We start from the raw sequence: 21978 nt of genomic DNA, 5'->3' as shown, positions 1-21978 counted from the left end.
GAAAATAATGTTCACCTGTACTATGATGCAGTTGCTTCAAGTAATTAGATGATTCAATGCACAGAGACTCTGAACAAAAACAAACCTGAATTTTTATATCATCTATGTGATTTTTTTTGTGATAAATTATCTCATTGCAAATATTTTTGAGTTTTTTGGGGGAGTGTTCTAAATTGATTAATATTTTTCATTCCATTTGTGTAAGAATCTCAATTAATATTTCATATTTTCTTCTGACTCTTTACTTCTTTGAACTTATTTTTAGATATTTGCCTATTCTCTTATGTGTCTTATCAAATAATTGCATTTGGCAATCATACCTTGTGAACTTAGGCAGAAAAAAATACATCCAACCCAATTATATTTCCTATGAAAATACTACTATTTTCTGAACATTTTTTTTGAGTGTAGCTGTAACCTCAAAATCACCAGTAACGACTGCAATCTGCTACTCCCAACTATAATAAAATGAAAAAAAAATTCAAGGAAAGTCAGCATTAGATCAATTTAAGAAAGGCACTCAGGAGGGTGTAAAAGGCACCCACCAGGGGTTGACTGTGTAGTACTTTAAGTACTATAGTTGACTAGGGAGCATTTAAATCTATTTTCTTTTGACCTATAAAGACTCTTAAGTGAAGAAAAAAAAACTCTGCAACAGGTACAATCTTTATACATTAATTTACTGATGCACCAATTCTTTACAGAGGACACCAGGGCAAATGTTTCAAATTAATGGAGGGCATACTGTGGTGATTTGTATCATCTGTCATGCACTGAGGACAAGTAGCCATGGCATAACATTTCCTAGAACTTACTGTAGTTAGGCAAAAATATTCAATTTAGCTCCTTCACAAAGATGCTCCATCACAAAGATGCACAGCAGAATGTATAAATAGCCAGGTTAACAGACAGGGTGGCCTAGAAACATCTGCCCAGAAGACTGTGTTCCATTTAATAGTAATTTGTCAGGATAATTGTGTCAAATGCTGTATAACCACAGATGAAGTCAATATTAATAAGACTTCAATCTTTGTTATCAGAATATTAGTGGAGTGCCCTTAGACCTTTATTACTTTCATTTCTGAGGCAGAAGGGAACATTTGTGTTTTGTCCTGTTCTATTTTAGCATTTCCCTTGAAATTAATAGGATAAAACTATCAAATACTGAGCGCAGAAGTCTTTAAAAGAAAAACAAAAGAAAAACCATTCCAGATAACATAAAGAAAACACTGAAAAAACAGAAACCCCATCAACTAAAAAGCACACTTAACTAAAGAAAACTTCCCAGATTTACTTACTAACCTTTGGAAGCAGTTTTAGGAAATATTAGAGGTACGCCTGGAACTTCTAGCTAGTAAAATCCCGGGAGGAACTGACCGTAAGTGCAGCCAGAGTGCTGTGCACTAGGGAGCGGCAGCAGCGCACGGGGCCGGGGACACCCGCGCCGGCTGCAGGGAGCGAGCTCCAGAGCACCAAGGAGCGAGCCTCGCCGCCGCCTGGCACGAGTCCGGCCGGTACGACTCGGCCTGTCCCCCGGACGTCTGCGGTTAAACATTTTACTGCATTGGCGATTTGATTAGATAACAAGATGCAAATGTTGCAATATTTCATCATAAACGGGCCAAGAACAAATCGAGAGATCTCTGACTCTTAGTAAATACTTGCTTGCACTTAAGCTGCTTTTTCAGTAAACAATTAAAACTAAATACTTACAGGGCTTTGAATTTTTTTAGACAAACATTTCTTGTAGTCTAAACTAGGAGGTAAGACACATCCAATAATAATTTCTGACTTCTGCAGAAAAAAATACACCCAACCAAAACTGAATTAACTACCTGATACTACCTTTTAGAGTAACAGCACGTTTTACCTTAACCATGAGCTTGTACACTGCATGGAGTGATGCTCAAACTTTGAGCTTCTTGGATGCATTTATCAGACAGAAATTTAAAAGTTTGGGAAAGTTTTCGTAAACATGAATAAGTCACGTCTATTTCTATGATGGCTGTGTGCCAGACAGAAGAATAGCAAAGACAAAGAAACAGTTTTCCAAGACTATCATCTAAATGGCAGTTGGCATTTTTCTAGTCAAATAATTATAAATAAGCAGTTCATCCTTTCCCAGAGAGGTTTTATGCACATATATTTAAAAGCATCACTGAGATGTATCCGCTTCTGTGGATAAATCGTGCTGACATGTATTTCCCACATTTCTCTCCTTTTATTACATTTACTCAATTGTATCACCAGATACAGGTGATTAATGCATCTTTTAAGGATTAGTCATTCCTGCAGACAACACAAAAATCATAATAAGCACTCATGACATAACAGTGCTATCCAGTGCCAAATTTTCACTTTGCAGGGTCTCTACATTCTGTATTTGGGCACTCAAAGCAGAACTAAGACGCCAAAAAAATGAAGGTATGCAGCATTTCAATCACTCAGACCAAAGCCATTAATTTATGTATCAGAAACATTACGATGAATTTGGCAGAGAACACGTTGACATTCTGTCCCTGAAATATGGCCACTGGATACCCGTAGCCTGCTTTCGTCCTCTCACGTACATAGAGGGCTATCACCTTCTTCTGCTGGGCGAGAAAGACAAACTGGTACAATCACAGCAGGAAATCCAAGGCACCAGGGTGTCTGCTGAGACATATCTGGGTAAGTAAGTGTGGTTTGCAAAGTCCTGCTCTCTCTCTGAGGCCCCTGTGCGGTTGCAGTTTGACATCTAGAGGAGCTACCACTGAGCACCACGACGTAAGTGGCTCCCTATCATATTCCACAAAAGTTTGTCCCTAAAACAAAAAGGAGCCAAAGCTACCGTGGAACCAGATGAACCTGAAGAGCTCAGTCTGCGAGTACAAACAGGAAGAACAATATGAATTGCCAGATTTTGTGAATAATAATAAAACTGAAACTGCCTTGGGTACATCCATGCACAGCTGCAATAGGGAACTTATTAATGGCTTTTCATTGGCAGCTACATCTAAACAATCTGCCAAAGAAACTTTAACAGCTTCTCCTGTCATAAATGATTCAGCTGAAAGATATACAACTTTGTAAGCCAGGTGGTGAGACGTTAAAGAGGCTAGATCCTGCGTGGGATACCATTTGTTTTTTTCTTTGTTCAGGATATATAGAGCAGTCCACATCATTGGCTGATGTAAATGACTCCTAAGGGCCTTGAAGGCACATATATTACAATTAGAGAAGATATTTTTTAAAAACATACTTGGATAACTTTTGTTAAAAAATTCCCCAAAGGATTAGAAGTATCAGACATATTCACTGAATATCAGTGAAATGAGTATTTTGACTAGGTGTGTTATTAGACATGTATGGTAAAAGATTCATTCCAATGTCCCAGAAGTGCTTTAAAAGAACTATGAAACTCTATTAAAATCATAATCCTGCCCTACTTTCAGCATAGTCAGAAAAGCAGACAAGATGCAAACAGGTCCAAATAAATGAGACAAATAACGTTTTGGCTTTTTTCCAGTGAATTTCACCAAAATGACAGTGAGGCAAAGAAAGATATAAATAAAGTAATAGCATCACAATTATTTTAATATATTTCTCCAGTTATATTATAACTATCACAGCAAAATGAGAATAGATTTATTGCTGGTAGCAACTTTACTTACTAGGCAGTGGCTAAGGACTATTGGTCATCCCACTAAATGGTCTTCCCAATAGCTAGGCACTACCAGCAAGTAACAAGGAGACTTTGTGTCATCGAGCCATACGGTCTCAGAAGGCAAGACTAAATTATGGCAGGGGAAAGGGACACAAAGCAGCAGAACGCAAGCACCGTGGGAAGTGGTGTGTCTAACCCCAGGGTGGAAGGGGTGTTTGTTTGCATTTGTTTTTCATATTTGAGGTTCTTGGGAAGCAAAAGAAAAATAAACAAGGAAGTAAAGTGGAGCAGGAAGAAGAGGTGCAAGTACGAAGAGACTGAGACAGAGACTGAAAGACAAGGGGAATGGCACAAGCAAACATACAACCACTTTAGGGCAGGTAAGGTCCAGTCTGCAGAAATTTCTCAGAGTGTCTGGACACCCCACCTTGGTACCACATGGTCATACTATAGAATAATCCCCATAAATGAATACAAGCATAAAGCATTGGAACATGTTAGGAATACTAATCATTACCTGATGTATTTAGATGTTAGCTTAGAAACAAGTTTAAAAAGCAGCATATCTATCCCTGTTTTTCTCTCTCTCATGACATGTGCATACACATTCACACGTGCTCACAGAACGTGTAGACCCTTTATCTTCTCTTTCCGATGTTATAACTACATTCAGACCAATATAATATATTCTTTTTTTTTTAAACTAGTATTTGAAAGGATGTTCAGTCTTGTGGTGGGTGACAGCCTATACTTGCAGTAGATAAGTTCTATGTTCAGTAGCTAATTTGAACTGTAGGGTGAAAAAAAATAATACACCTAAATGAAAGTAGAGAAGAGAAAGAGTAGAGTAGAAAAAAAATCAAAACAATAGCTTCTTTAAAATACCAATTTTTCTGTCATACTCACTCTAGCCTGCCATACTTAGTCTTGACATACTGCCTTTTCTGTCATGGTTGAAATATGTGACATAACATTTCCAGGTCCATAGAACATATTAATTTTCCCCTTGGGTACTTTTGATTTGCATTAAGTGAAACAATGCTTACATTGCTTTCTCTGATGCTTTAACAAATGTGAACACTGTAACATTTATGGATGATCATGGAATTTCAAACAAACAAACAGTCTGATCTGCAGGATTTTTTAGGCAGACAGGTATGCATTGCAATGACCAAGTTGGGACAACTGGTTTTGGATTGTGGAGATAAGTCAATTGCAGCTTTGATGAGTGGAGCATTTGGCTCAACGTATTCAGGAAAGCGGACTTGAAATTCTAGCTCTGTTGATCACTAGAGGCCAGGCACCACCATCACCGTGGCAGTAGGTGTCCCCATGCTGGCATGTCAACTCTACCATCAGCCTTTGCTCCTAAGAGGAGGGAAAGGAATTTTCAGTGGACTTTCACTCCTGGATGCTGTTGTTTTAAAATGTTATGTGCCATTTGCAGGACATCCAAATAGGACAGTGTTTTAGAGTGCCTGGCAAGGACTCTCTTAGGTCTTCTTGCTTAATGCCTGATACTGTTTTTGAAAGATACATGCTACACGTCAAAAAAATGCCACAGCTAATCTTCTCACGTCTGTTGCAGATCCCATACTGATTTAGCCATCAGTTCTACAACTTCCACATTCATTCTGGCATGTCAGGTAACTCAGAATGTGTCACTGATTAGTGATAACCATGTTGAAATATTCTGGTAGCAAGGATCTTCCTTTTTCCCGATAGGTAAATAATATCATTGAGTTCATGACAGAAATAGAGCAGCTAGGAGAAAACTAGCCTAGATTTGCTGTCTACATTTTTTTTTGTCCTCTAAATCATTGTCAAAGGACTGAAAAGGACAATTAAAAATAGTAATTAAGTCTCAGAGAGCAATGTTTTGAAGCAAAGCCTAGTAGCCAAAGCCTTAAAAATCCTCAATATAGGAGGAGGCTACAGTTAACCCAGCTACTTCAGTTTCCTATTCTTAGTTTACACAAGGCAAGAAAAAAATGAAATAAGGGGTTTAATCATGATTTGGGAACATTTGACTCATACATTTAGTATATATGTAAGTAACTACCATCTATAAATTATCGGAAGGTCAGGCAGATCCTTTATACCTGTATTTGGTGTAAATTGTATTTTCCTCTGTATTTAGTCCCAAACCTATTCCCATCAATGTTGTTCATCCTGAATAACAACCCGTCACATCTGGAGTCACTGAGGCATGTTGCCAGAGTCCACCCACGGGCTTGGAGGTGACATGGATGGGAAGGGGGGGCGGTTCTGTGGCTGCATCTAAACCACAGGGCAGAGGAGCTCTACTGTGCACCTCGTCCCCAGGAGGGGGCAAAGCACACCGGAGACATTTCCCTTCCCAAGTGCTTTTTCCTTTTCCTCCCATGAGGACCAAACCCCGTGGAAAAGGTGCTCCCTTGGGTCTCCTTTTGAACACTGTCCTCATTCCCAGCCAAACAAGGGAAGACTGGAAAATACTGGGAATCCTGTAGATTAGAAAGAACCAGAGCAGCCCTTATTGTATTTGATCCATTTCCTACAAATTCTTTCGTATTTTCAAGTCTTTTCATCTTAAAGCAAATAAACACAAAATAGTTAAGCTAAGTTTGCCTTAGCTAAGTTTTAACCAAGGTCCTACAATATAACATTAATAAAATGAATAGTTTATTTGCCAGTGGTATATGCAGGGCAAGAGTACATTTGACAATACATCACAGACATCTTAAATCAATGTGACATGTTTAAGCTAATTCAGTTCCTTCTATCAGCACAATATCCCTCGCTCTAGGTTGCTCTTATTAACCATTTTCCTATTTCCCCCTTTTGCTCCCTAGGGAAAAATTAACACACCAGTTTGTTTAAACTCTTCTTGAAATATTAGCTCTCCTGTTAAACCAATTGACTATGAAAACTCATTTAGAAAATAGAAAATACAGGATGCATCTGGATGACTATACACTATTGTAACACACGTATTAGTTACTCCTCCTGCATTGCTTAAGGGACCAAAAGTACATTTATCTTTTATGGAAAGTTCTACATAGCATAAGAAGTAGCAAAAAATAAATACACTGAACATCATGCAATTCCCAAAGCAAACATTAATCAATTATGAGAAATATTATGATACAGGTATTTCAGCTTTGTTTCCCTTGTGGGACTCATAAGGTAAATAAACTAAACCATTGGATTGATTATGGAAAACATTAAACACACGATGTCAAGATCCTCATGATTTGTGTAACCAGATACTAATTTCTGCAATACTCTTAACTCATGTGATTAGCTTTTTGCTGTCTAAACAGAGATTGAAATGAAGGTACCTTTTAAGACTGGAACTTACTCTGATAAGCACTTCAGTGTGTAATGTAAAAATGATATTTTACTAACTGAGGTCTGTGCCAAGACCATAATTTTTCCACTAAGTTATAAGGCACCATTTTTCTTAGTTTGTGTGAACATTGTACATATTTTTCTGCATAGCAAACATTCCAAGAAGAATATCCATTATTGCTAGAGGCATGCAAATATACTTCACTTTTGAGCTAACTCTGTACCAAAAATCTCACTCAGGAAATTCCACTGATGCCAATTAAGACTTTTTTTCTTTCTTAATACACTTTTACAGATTTTAATTTTTACTTATTTTCCCATGTATTTTACTGATTCTCTCAAGGGAAATATTTTACTTGTTTTCATTTCAAAAAACTTCGTTTTCAATATTTAAAAAATTTTAGTTAGAAAGTTAAAATTTCTTTAGTCTAGAAACAGTTACGCATATACTATCATATAAAACTTTTTCACCTACATGTATTAATCAGCATCAAATTGCTCAAATGTAACACAGAAGAGATGGAAATCTAAATAGTAAGATATTTCGAGGAGCATTAAATGAAAAGCAGCTGACCTTAAATGAGATCTATATATATAAAAAAGTAGACATTAACTTAATGTGTTAATTCTTGTTATATGTCATAAAATATTCTACACATCATAAGAGTTAAGCACAATTGAAAAAAATGGAGGTGAAAATTTTACATTGAAAAAATCGTAGCATTTTTTTCTAAATGATAACCTCAAATAATGAAAAGTTCTGAAACATTAAATGTCTCATTTGGTTTTGCCTCAAACCAGAAAATATATTACAGTGTTTTGTAATGCAAAATAGACATTTCTACCTTTCATCTTCTCCGCTCATTAACTTTTGTTAAATCAGTGCTGTTCATTATGTGTGACATTTTTGGTGAAATAGAAAATCAAGCTAAAAATTTTGTAACTCCACTCCCCATGTTGTCCAGATGCTTAATTTTGTGAAGAACCATCACGTGTTGAGAACAACACTGTTTTAGTCTTGAAAATTGGACTTATTTGATCATCTAGGCCCCAGAATCTGTACAATTCAGATTCCTATGCAAATGTTGCACCTTAGCTCATAAATAATTTTGAAAAAAAAATTTTTTTTTTTGTTATTTGTTTCCATCCATCATTCCTCATTTTCATCCTCTTTCCCTCCTTCTGCCTGAGGAGAATATATTTTGATATGTTATTCATTCCATCAGCTGACTCCCTTTTAGCAACTTGCATAGTGACCTCTTTCTTTATAAAGGAATTCTCACCTTTCACATTCCCCATCTTTGATCCAATCTACATGAGATTTTGTTCTCCACTCACCATTAAATGACAATCTTCTTTGAAATATTTAAAATGAATAGAAAGTACAGCCAATACGGCTTTGTATTAACAGAAAATTAATACATCTAACTAGGACACTTTCAGTGACAAAAGGTCTCAATCAGCAATTAATTATGGACAATTTAAGATGAACTATCTTTAATAAGTAGAAGATACAAGATTAACCTGAACTGAATTTAGTGAACTAAGATGTTCAGTTTTACAGTTCTTTAATACTAATCTTTAATATTGATTTTATAAAGAAGTAGGTTACTGTTAAATGACATTCATATGCTTCCATCTTTGTTTACATAGAAATCTTCATCTGCAGATGGACAAGGGCACACAAGAATGTATATCTAACATGCATAACAACATTTCCAATCTTTTCCTTTTACAGGAATTGTAAGCAGCCACAGAAAGAAACACAAAAAAGCTTTAATTAAAATGGTCTAGTTTTGAAGTCAGCACATGAACTTGGAGGCAGTAGGTACTGTGCCTTACATGCTTACACAAAACAAAATTAACAGCAAAGATCGGAGTTTTAGGTGTTGACATCATTCTGCAGTGTTACTAAGCTTTGGAACTGTGACCCAAAGGGCCAAGTGAGGCCAAAAGGAAAAAATATAGAAGCACCTTGTGGAATGACATTAGAAGTTTATATTCGCTGTCAGTCCCACCCAAAGAGTTCCAGTTTTCTGAGTGCTGATCAGATTTGCAGTATCCTTTTCTACAGGAATTGCTGGAAAACTTTTCAATCCTAATGATAAATTACACTTAAGAACACCGAATTAATTATAAACACACCAAATCTTAGACAACCACTATCCCAAAGTTCAATATTAATATCTTATGCCAGAACAGTCTACTGTTTTGTAAGTATAACTACATTCTTAGACTTAACATACAGTCCAAATCATAGAATTGGTAAGGTTGGAAGGGACCTCTGGAGATCATCTAGTCCAACCCCCCTGCTCAAGCAGGGTCACCTAGAGCATGTTAGACAGGGTTGCATCCAGGCAGGCTTTGAATATCTCCAGAGAAGGAGACTCCACAACCTCTCTGGGCAACCTAGTCCAGGGCTCCATCTCTCCCACAGGGAAGAAATTCCCCCTCACGTTCAGGTGGAACTGCCTGTGCTTCAATTTCTGCCCACTGCCTCTTGTCCTGTCACATGGGAAATGAACTTGCTTAACAAGAAAACTCAGGAGAGTTTGTAGAACAGATTTATCTGTGCTATTATCTAACATTCCTTTTCATTCAATGGCCAATTTTACAAAGGATTTTTCTCAGACAACTGATAGAAACCCAGAAATCATGATTCATCTCCTCTCTTCTCCCATAGGGACCCACTTTAAGCAATCATTATTCCATCCTTACAATTTTTGGATCTATTAAACAGTTGAAATCTATTTAACTTTAGCTTTCCTTTACTTTTAACTTTAAGCAATAACATGCTTTTCAAGTTTTTAAGACTATTGTGTAGTAATACTTGTTTTGTGAACTGTACAGATTGTCCATAGGACCACCGTATTGTTTATATGACTGGTATTAACTATATTCTAATCCCCTTTAATTCTACACTGATTGTTCTCCAAATATCCAAGTGCAACATCCGGATAATTTACTCATTGATAGTTATTTAACTTTATCTCCAATGTTCCTGCTTCATTGTCGCCTCAGTATTTTCTAATTTCAGTATTTTCTGACTTCCTTTTACATCTCGGCTATTTTCCACTTGGCTCAGCCTTTTTTAATTTCCTGATTCTGGTTGTTTCCTAATATTTCTCCCACTGCTTCTGCTTCATTCATTGTATTCAAACTACCTTTTTAACCTCTCATCCTCTTCACACTGACTTCATTCTTTCCTTTTCCTTAAAGGAAAGCAAACCTCTGACGTTGATAGGATGTTATATAGTCCACAAGGTAAGGATTTTATACTTCTCTATTTTTAACTTTGAAGTCTCTTCAAATATTTTCCTAGGAAGGAAGGAAGGAAGGAAGGAAGGAAAAGAAAGAAAGAAAAAAACCTTTCAACTACCAAAGTTTCAAAGTAACCTAAGTTCAGTGACACACAGTTTAGTTCTTAATGCATTCCATCTTGTTGTCAATGGTATGGCCTATGACATACCAATGTGTCAATTAAGTCAGCAATTTTTTTTCCTAGAATATATAATATTGCCCTTATCAACAAGCCTGAAGTGGGAAATATCTCCTTTGGGGGTTTTATTATGATTTTGTGATTTTTTTTTTGTATTTTAGAGAAATTTCTTTAGACAAGTAGTAAAAATACATCAGTAGGGCAATGTAACTTCAATCTACAAATTAAGATGCCATTGCAACTTCTAATATTTTCCTCTTTACCACAATTTCTTCCTTAAAAACAAAACAAAACAAGACGTCTTATTGGAGAACCTCAAGAAAGAAAAAGTCAGTGTTCTCCTCTAAACATTCATTTCTGGAATTTCGTTATGATCGTTCTTCATCAAAAAAAAAAATTTTTTTTGTTCATAACAAACCAAAACATAAGAGTAGAAAATAAAGTTAACACCTCAGAAAAGCAAAGCAAAGCACATCACTAAGTAGCAGCTCAGCCAACACAAAGATCATGCAGGCTGACAAAATCAGCCAACATTGGAGAGCTGAGCTGCCAAGAGAAAGTCTCAGTAGGAAAACTCCTAATACTCCTGTTAAATACTCTATTAAAAAAAGAGAAACTGAAAAAAATTCTCAATCCAGGCTGAAAATTTAAATGCCATAAATGATATACGTACGTAAATTTCACATTGATCAGTTCTTTTTTGGCCACTAATATCAAAGAAAAACAACCCATTTTATGATAAAATGCCTATTACATAGTAGATACTAGGTTTCTCCTTACAAAGCCTGCAAGTCTTTACTTTTATTATAAACATACCTACACAACCTGTATAAAAGGTTCTTTCAATTTTTAAGAACTAGACAGATTATAAACAAGTGTAGAACTTGGCTGAGTGATTGTAATTATTTTGTGAAGCAAAATACGTTTGAAACAATAGCCTGAAAGACATTCTATAAATGCCAGCTATCATAATTAATAAAAATTCTGAAAATACTTAAAAGACAGACTAACTGTATTGTAGGGAGGAGCGTTAGAAGAATCTCCTCTTTTGGCTAGTTACAGAACACAACTTACTGGCAGTACTTCATTCTTCAAGCACTATATTAATACAGTTAAGGCAGGGAAGTCTTACGCATTATGAGTCTAACTGCATTTAAAAACAAACCATCAATATACATTCAGTATCAGCAACGCAGCAAGTTATGGCATTCATCTCAAACCTAGAGCCTGGTCCTGCAATTAGGCATAAAGAAGAGGGAAGGGAAAGCAGCACATACTTACAAATCTCATTATCCACATTTTGATAAGTACCACTGAAATCAACCTACAGTTTCTGTGGTTTTACTATTACAGGAAAGAAAATCCATCTACTAAATTGACTGCTGTATGTCTGAAGTTTACTTTTTAGCACAGAGATTTAAAAATAGAGGTCCAGAAAAATGTTCACCCTACCCTCCCATGAATGTTTTAAAAACTACTGGACTGAGTCTGTCTACCTTCTGAGGCAGAGAGCTGTGAAAATTCCTAGGCTTATTCCAGCCTACTACAGAGCAATCAATGTCTCTCACAAACCTCTTATCTTCTGATGATCTGGTTCATCAGCCTACTTTACAGATACTTTAGAGCTTACAAATTGCTAGCTGGTTTGAAATTTTCCATAATGAGTTCTCCATCCCTAGTTCAAAGTAAAGCCAGTACTCAGGGTTCAGGAGGGAATGATTTGACTAGTGTGTGTGCAAGGTAATTATTTCTTTTCTAAAAGTTTAACCTCGAGCTTTCAATTTAACGTTATTTAGATTAAATCATCAGCATTAAATATATGGATATTATAACCTGCCAGATCATGCAGAATATAACTTCAGCACTAAAAAAAAAAAAAAATCATACTGTAATTTGTTAGTCTCTTAAATGCCTGGGTTCATTGTGTGACAACAAAGAGGCTATTTAATGTAATGCAGCGTGTTCAGGACCTTTCTCAGGAAGAGCCAAGAAATGATAGTGAAATGATTGCAATGTTCTGCGAAAGAAGAGGAGCAACATAGGTAGTTTGGCTGCTAGATAATCCTCTGTGTTTGCCACCTTCAAGGAAATAAAGCTAGTTCAGTTAAAGCTTAGCTTCCATCTCACCTGAAACTTTGGGTTGCATCAAGTCAGCTATGTAAGAAGATACAAGCAATTATATTGCTTACATAAGCAATGTAAGAAGATGTAACCAAAATCACATAAAGCTTTTTTTTTTTTTTTTTTTTTCACCATTTGGTGCAGTGAAAGCATTTTGAGCACTACACAACAGTTTCTATTCAACAGAGAGGGAAAGAAAAGACTAGGCATAATCAGCTGCCTGCTTGTTCTTCAGCCACGTGGCTCAGGCATACTTTTTTCTGCAATAAAATATCAATGAACCATGTTATTCTGCATGTAGAGTCAGATAAAGCACTATAACAACTTTTCAGCAGGTATTCACTGGAACTTAAAGAGAATTCATTTCAGATAAGCTCATGCTGCTTTTGTGTTCCATTTCCCTAATCATTAGAGTGATTTTACCTAATTTAAATGGGATATCACAGAAAAATGTTAAGTGTCTTGAATGCTTGTCTACCTGCATGTCACTGTACATGAAAGACAACCTAAAGGAGGAAAAACCCCTCACTAATAACCCAACATAGAAATAAATTGAAAGAACCATGCTAAGATCTGGGTTCACAGCAGTAAGACAATGCATCTCATCATATCATGAGCGCAAAGTGAGAGAATCTTGAACTCTGTACTCGGTTAATATTTTGAAGGGGAGACAACCTTAGAAGAATTTCTCAGGCAGGCCACAATGGGTAGAGTTTCACATTAGTCTCCATTTTCTTTTGCCTGCTACTTCTTCCTAATACTGCTTTATCTTCATGAGGTTTGTTTCATGCAGAGTAACTTAGGTTCTCCTCCATGTAATTGTCCCATACAGTGAGACCTACGATAGAGAACTGGAAATAATTCAGAGCAGCTCCAAGAAAATACAGACTGGCAAATAGCTGTAATTTGGTCCAGCAACCTTTCAGACATGTTCAGAGAGTAAGAAGGATGATGGTTAACCAGCAGCATTGATGTTATGAGAATGTTTGACTATATGTCCTGTCAGTGCCATAGGGTATATCATACGTCAAGTTCAAGTAAATTGAAAACATGCGAAATGAGAGATCTAAGCTCACCTACCACTTTCAATAATACTGCCTTTGAGTTTATGAAACCGGCCGCTTTTGATGACTTTTAACTGACATTGATTTGACCCTGGTTTGGCATCCATTAGTAAAGAATATACCATAGAAAGAAAAAAAAAAGTAGCATATCACAGAAAACGTACAGACTTATCTTACAACTGTAAAGAATAAATTGCTCTAAAGTATAACACTTCCCTGGAAGAATTAATCAACATACAAGTAAACCATTTCACTTAATTGAAAAAAGCAAATTCTGTTCTAATATTAAGCAACTATTTCTCAATTTTTAATAAAGAGGAAAGATAGGAAACATGAAAAAACAACTTGCTTTCCAACATTGCCACACTCTGGAATTCTACTGACTTTCCAGTTCAGTTACAAATGGGAAACAATGCCCTGATGTTTTTAAATGGTACAACCTCAGTGCGACTGGGAGGGTCTGTCGGGTTTAGACTCCAGCAGAAATTATGATACTGAACCTGCAAGATGTATGCATTACTTAGCTAAAACATAAAGTTAAGCCCAGTATATAACTCTCTGCTGACTCCAAAGCCAACATACTGTATTTCTTGGCAATCCCAGTGCTCCACAGGGACTACAGAATTAGCTCTTCTCATCAACAACTGTCACTTGTTGTAAGCTATACAGAGCACATGCAGTTATGAAAGAAAGAACAGGGTTCTGGGTTTTTTTCAGATATCTTATTGATCAAACTGGCTGTTAAAGGACTGAACAATGGTAACGTCAAAGAAAGAACCTATTCTGATTACAGACTCAGCTGGTAAGTCACCCTGCAGCCTATTTTAATATGAGAGTTAGTTATGCCTACATACTAGAGACTCAAGCTACTAAGCTAAGAAGTAGGAGCGGAGCGTGCTGTTAGCATCGCTGTACCGCTTCCAGAATCCAAGCTCGCACCGGCCTTTCCAGCCAGCACGGCAGACTCTAACGTCATTTTACAGAAGACAGCATAAACACTCGCTGATCTGCCCCTAGTCCCCCAAATACTTCAGCAGGTGCCCAGCACACCACAGAAACATTGTAGCTCATAAGCTAAGCATTTGTTTATGTGCTTGCCAAATCACAGCTGGACTTTCAGATTGAATCTTGAAAGATAACTAATTTCAGTGTTTTCAAACATTGCTACTGGGTTGAGCAGACAGTTTCAGCTGTCCCAGAATAAAATCTCATTTTTTTCTTACTCTCCACTTTTCTGAATAGAACCGTATTTAACTACAAACTGAGGATCTTATAAAATTTAAAGATTTTCTGATTTTTTTTCACTTACACCCAGCAGAAAAAGCTAACATGTAATCCAGAGCGTGAAACACAACTATATTAAAATACTACACAAAAGTATTAATTAGAGGGGAAAAAACATATGGATAGAATTGAATTTTTAAAATTACTTTGAGCTCCGTTTTCTCCCATAAAGTCTATTTTGCTATTGTCAGGCTTACTGTTAACTTCAGTGGCAGTGAGAACACACTGTTTTATGTATAAATGATATCAGTGAGGTTAGTCAACATGGGACTGCACACAAAAATAGTTGCTGAAGACATTAAATAATGCAGTATAACTCCATCATATATTGATTTGGGATAAAATTTTTGCTCAGAAAACAAAAAGCTCGCTGAAAAATGCAATGAAACAAAAAAGGGAGTATGATTCAGATTCTAAAAATACATACTTTGCCATTCAATTTTCTAAAAGTAAGCCCAAATGCTTTGTCTTCAGGCTTAATTTTAGCTACATTCTACTGCAGGTAAGTCTTCTGCAAATTCTAGCCTGAGGGTAGACTTTTTTCCTTTGTGTTTAATGTTGTTTGAAGCTGCCTGAGTGGAACTTGTGAAATTCCCAGCATCACAAGAGGGGCTCGTGTTTTCCATTTAACCCCTGAGTTCTAACTTGGGCTCACAAATTGTCTGAGCAGAATGTTAGAGGCAGCATTTTCCACATGCTGCTCTGAACACTGGGCTGCACTCAGCAAAAGCAAAGCATGTTTATTCAAATATTGGTTCCACTTAGACCTCAGTATTTTTGACCATAAAAGCTGTACCTGAATTTCATGGAAATGAATGAGGATCTAGATAATCCCTTCAATACCTTTTTTCAGTAAGAATGTAAGATCAATGCATGTAAGAAAACAGAGCGACAAAGAATGTGCCAACAATCACAAGAAGAAAAGATTAAAATTACATGGGTAGATATTTGGCAAAGACTACAGCGGTTTATTTTTACAGACAAAGCGAAAGCCTTAGATAAACAGAGGAGAAACTGGATGTACTAGCTTTAAGGCTTTATTCAAAGAACTTACACCTGAAGTTAATATATTTTTAGGAGTGATAAAACAAATGTAATTTAGAGTGCTCAGTGTGCTAAATCTACTTGGCATGCTCTACAGCTTCCTCTTTGCTGCTGTAAGATTCGCTGCCTATAGCTTTTGGCAGTCCCAACAGAGTTAGCTCTTTCCACTAACAAAATACAAAATGCAAAATTAATAAAAGGACCCTTTGAAACTGACAAAAGTGCCTCCGGCAAACTATCTGCCCAGCAGCTGGTTAAAATTTAATCAGTTATTTTTTTCCAGTCCTGTATATCTTTTGTATGGAGCTCCCTCGACTGAGTGTGGTCAAAGTTTGTTAAGAAAAAATAACAGATAAGTCTTTCCCTTTCAGTAAATTAGCTGCAGAGGTTTTTATTTATTTCGGTTTTATATTGACACATTGAATAACTAAATGTTTTTGTCTCTTCAAAAAGCATCTAAAGTTCTATTAACAGAATTTATTTAAATATAAGAAAATTAATACCTAAGAATTGGCTCTGGTTACAATGAAACTGTGATGCTTTTTATTGAGCATCAGCTTATTACTTTATGATTTAGAATTTTTATTATTGAGAATCAATTTATGACTTTAAACTGAAAGTATGTTTTTTGTGGGGGTGGATTTTAGCCGCCATGCGGTTCATAAGCATTAATGCTACCTGTAACAGATGAGGAACATACATTCACAGAGCAGTCAAATGCAAAATGTACTGTTGCTCCTCAGTTCATTAGTTTTTATGCATAAAGATTATTTCCAAGCATGTAAGTGAATAAGAGGCGTTTTCTTAAGCCATAAAGTACTTTAAATGTAGACTTGCACCTGAAGATCGATCTCCTTTTAAGTATCAGTCTCATCTTTGAAATCTTAGGGTAGACCTTCAAAGGTAACAACAATCTTCTAAAAAATGTTCTACATAGTTTCAGCAAACTTTAATTCTGGGAGTATACTTCTATGGACTTGACTAGGCATATAAAGAATTTCTTCTGCTTTAATCCTTAAACTGTAAAACTTCTGATTGCAAAAAAATTGTAGTAGATAGTAATTTTACTGTTACACTCTATATATTATACATTCTATTAGCATATGTTTTGTCACAATGCCCAGGAACCATGTGCTTAGAAAGGGTTTCCGATGTGTTTGGTGCATGAACATCACACATCAAAGATGAGGTTTCTCCAGAAACCTTAAAGTAGAGACAGAGAGATAGGGAAGGTGTCTGAGGAAGCAATGAGGCAGTGCTGCTGAGCATGAAAGCATTGGTCCCAGAAATCTTATTCTCAAATTTTATTATTATTTCTGACCTAATGAAAAAGGTTAGCTTTTAAAAGGGACTTGAAGAATAAGATGAGACTGAGAAGTGGGTCTCCAACATTTCAGTACTCCTGAAAAAGTACTCCTACTTTTAATAGCATCTGCCTTTTTTTTTTTTTTTTTTTTTTTTTGGTGGCCTTTATGGGGGCACTTGGAATTGTTTTTCTTTTGTAAACTTTTCCATATCTCCAGCACTATTTTCCACTAGTTGTTTTCACTACTTTTACACTTACTGTGAATCTTTACAGGGCTCCCAGGGAGTCTTTTAGTCTCAGCATTCTGCAGTTTCTTATGAGTCCTTGCCTCCATCAGAAAAGGCGTCACCCATCTATGACCCTGAAAAAAATTATTTGTTCTTAATTGCCTAGCTATTCTTATGAAAACATCTTTCTCTAGTATCACTCATCATGTCAGAGGAGATAATACTTTCCAGTATACATTATCTAATCTCTTTATCTAAAACAGGAAGAAAAATCAGGCTTAAGAAGGATCTAAATGATGCCCAGATAGTCCGCAGGTTCTTTTAGGTTATTGCCTTGACATAGTGACAGTCACACTACATAGAAAAGAAGAAAATTTTTTCTGTTAGCTGTGTTTTTCTGTAAACTTTGTTATGTGCATATAACCACTAGAAAAGGATAAAGCTTAACAGTGATTAAGCTGATTTTGAGGGATGTTTTTTGCATCCAGTGGCACTATTGACAACATATAACGATCTGCAGGATAGAACCTACATCTTTAATTGTTTACTTGAGTTACAATCCTACCCAAAACGTGGATCTCATGGAAACTTTCCTTTGGCATACCACCTGTTGGCAAAGCAGGCATGGACTTTTAATAAAGATTTACAGTATCACGGTGATGCCAAGTCATATTTACAGAGCAGAGCAAGGAAGTTTATTGTGACTTATAGCTTCAGTGTAAAATAAATCCAGTGAAAGCTAACATCTGACAGCCTCTCTTCAGCTATGCGATGGCATCCCTCTGTGTCCCAGCAGGTCTCCCTTGATACAGAGGTGCCAGCATGCAGGTATAAAGTTCCATCCAGTGCTCATCCGCTGCCAGGATCAGTTACCTGGTGGCTAATAGGCTTTATGTATTTGCATTCTACAATTCCATATTTATCTTGAAATTTCATCTCCAGGAGTAAAAAAATGTATGTGTTTATAAGAATGCTCAAGTCTTTCAATCTAGCTGAACGACTTGGTATTCAATAAATTCATGGTACAGGTAGCTTGCTTATTAAAATCACCTCACTAGTGTATGTTTACCATAATGTGCTTGCAGAAATAACTAATAAGTTGGTTCAGAAACATTGTATTGCTGTGTAAGACAGTGCCTCAGGCTCTGCAAGGAGCCCAGAAAGCCCAAGGCAGGCCCCAGCTACACCTATAAACAGATTCAGTTTCAGGTGCAAATGTTTTCAAGCTATTTACCTTGAGCAGATCATACATCTTTCCCTAAACAACCAAGATAATATGGCCAATAAAACCTGCAAGCACAGCTTACATATGGGCAAAAATTTTGACAAATGATTTTCTTCATAATCTTAATGTCTATTCTTTATTGATATGGCTCTCTACTTATTTTTAATAAAAGCAAATGTCATTAATTGCAAATTGCAAAGTTCTCTCTTCATTCTTTAAATCTAGTAGTGTAAAAAATCATGAATACTAAAGCATTATAGGAAGAGTGAGATAAATCTATATTTAACTAACAAAATTAAACCAAAATTGCAAACTCTGCATTTTAGTTGAATATTCATTGGGAGAAATAAATTCCTTTTATCACAACAATTCTCTTTTGTTTATCCCGCTCTCCTGGTATGCTCTGTCTTTCTTTACACTATAATGTTACCCTTCCATTACTATGTGATTATTAATAGAATATAATGGTGTTGCATTACTAGCAAGCATCCACCTACGTAATATACAGTCCTTGGTGCTTTTGAAGTCTTAATGATATCTAATTGAGGAAAAAAAAAATCTGTTTTCTGTGCTCCTACTGAAAGGATGAGAATTCTATACCTTATTTTTGCTTAGATCAGGAAATTATGCAAACATATTTTCTCCACTTATGTTAGATACATAGTCACAGCACTGCTATTTTATCTACCCTGAAGAATAAGGGGCTGGGCAAGGCTGTAGCTCAGTCAGGGATATTTTATTCACTTTCTGGGAAGTAATGATTATCCAATTCACAATTAAGCATGATCTAACAGTAATCATCATGATACCATTGTAAGGTGAGTATTACATCCTCTTTACATGCGTGTATCTTTATGCAAGACTGAAAAGAGACATGCAATATTTATGGGAAGCAACAACAAGAGTTTGATTTAAGTAGAAGTGCAAAGTAGACAGTCTTATGAACTGTCTTATTTATAACCAAAACTTATAAATAACAGGCATATAGTTGAGACTGTAGTACCTACATTTTTCTCATATTTCATGAACTCTAGAATACCTTGCAAAACTCAACAGTTCCACAAGGAAATTATGAAATTATCATAAACAAATAATAGAATACAGCAATTTTTAAGAACCAAGGGCCATTTCTTAAGGTAAATGAGATATATGAGGTTTCTTTAGGATAAATACAAGTGTGACTGGCTTGTATGGCTCTTTAACATCTAATAAAATCACAGCCTAAAAGTGGGTTCATCAGCATACAGGAAGGAAAGCGGGATAAACTGTCCATAGGAGATGGAAAAGACACATCCTCCTGATAGATCAGCCTTTGGAACATTCACCTGGCATGTAAAGTATCCTGGTTCAAATGCCTTTCAGGTTCTGAGGACCCTCAACTGGATAGCCTGTGGGAGATAAAAGAAATCAACTCAGCTCACCTCCCTCTCTCTGTAATTATGTGAAGTATAGCAATTTACAAAGCAGAGAAAGAAGAATCCCAACTAGAAAATCCTTTTCTTAGATTATTTGCCAGTGCAAACTCTTACACGGGGAATGCTTTTGAGATAAAGAGAGAACCATCAGGTTCCTCTCAGATTTGTGCTGTGCAAGCCCTGGGTCAGTATGTGTCTTGAATAAATCCTTACCTTAATTAGACCCCTCAGGAAAGACAGGTAGAGGATCACTTTACTGTGAATTGTAATAGAATCTGTGAACAGATCTATAAGAGCTGTTGGCAGTCTTCATGTGTTCCTGATGGCCCACAGAGACCTATCTAACTATTGCAATTCAGCATTCTGTGCGTTTACCCAAAGAATGCTTTACCTGCCAAATTGCCTTCCCTATTGCAATCTTAGACTTGCAAGACTTGTGGATCTTTTTTTCCCCCCCTCCCCTCCATGCTGTTAGCACTCAGGATATGCCTTAGGGTATTGTAACATTGCCTGAAGAACACCTTTACAAATCTAGCAATCTGTTCAGAACTCTCAAGAGTTAAATAAATTTTAGTATCCCCCCCCAAAACAGACATGTTAGAGATAGGAAATACCAGCATTGTGATTCCAAGGACTTCACCATACTGGCTTCACCACTACCGTAACTAGCACATGCAACTGTCACATGAACTCTTTTGCACCTACTACAGAAACTACATTCCTTGGTTCTTGCATGATATGCACAGGGTTACAGAAGCAGGCTACAGTAGAAAGAAAAGAGCAGAGCAAGACCACAGTTTTCTCATTATGGGTAGCAAAAACTTCAACTTGTATGAGTAGTTCCCACTGATAAGAGAAGATAATGAAGAAGATATTTACCTGATATTCTGCACAAAAGCACCTCAAACACATTCATCCTCAAAAAAAAAAAAAAAAAAAAAAATCCTTCCTCATCTCTTCCTTTTACAAAATGATGTATTCATTGAGGATGAGCAGAAAAATCTCTCTCTGCTGGTAGTGCCCTGCATGGAATCACTCTGGGCATTGGAGAAGAACCTGTCTTTTCAGTATAAACTTTACCTGATTTTAACCTTGTTTTCCCATAGGAAGGAGGAGTGAAAATGAGCTAAATGTAGGTCCCTTTGGGAGGATATGTAAAGAACTCCATGCTACGTGTGAGAATCTAAGCAGGACTGCAACCCCTGTTTCTTATCAAGCAGCTGTTACACACTCTACACACTCTTAAAACACCTGTGGGAAACCTTGCAACTTAACTAGTCCTTAGTATTTATTTGGCACTTATCGATCTCTTTCTTTAAGCTATTAAAAAAGTCTATATGAAAGCTCAAGTTAACAGCAGTCAAATAGCCAAAAATAGCATTGAATACTTATATACCAAGAGTAGAATAACTCAGCTGCATATCGAGAGAGTTGAAGAATCCCCTTTTACTGCCTTCCCCTATCCACTTTCTGCTTTATCTAAGGTCATTAAGCCTGGGCTGTGCAAGGTAATGTATAGTATTCAACTGAGAGCTGAATAGATTGAGAACAATATTAGTAAAATACTTAAAGTGTAACAGTAGCCCTGATGACTGCTTGAATTATCCTGCGCTATACAAGAAAAGGTTTAAAATCTAGAGGTAAACTTTTTCTCAGATCACTAGGTTTAATGAGAAACTAATTAAGATAAAGGGTACCAGGTTACCAAGTACAATTAATCTGATTAATTTGAGGAAGGTGCTCCAGACACATAAATGAAATATGCTAAAAGAATTTCTGATTAAGAAGAAAATATGCAACAGTTACTTTCAGAAGAATAAGAATATAAGGACAGAACATATGTTTATTGTGCTAGAAGTAAGTTACATTGTGCT

This window comes from Rhea pennata, chromosome 5, assembly GCF_028389875.1.
Source record: "Rhea pennata isolate bPtePen1 chromosome 5, bPtePen1.pri, whole genome shotgun sequence".
NCBI lineage: Eukaryota > Metazoa > Chordata > Aves > Rheiformes > Rheidae > Rhea > Rhea pennata.
This window is presented reverse-complemented; position numbering follows the sequence as displayed.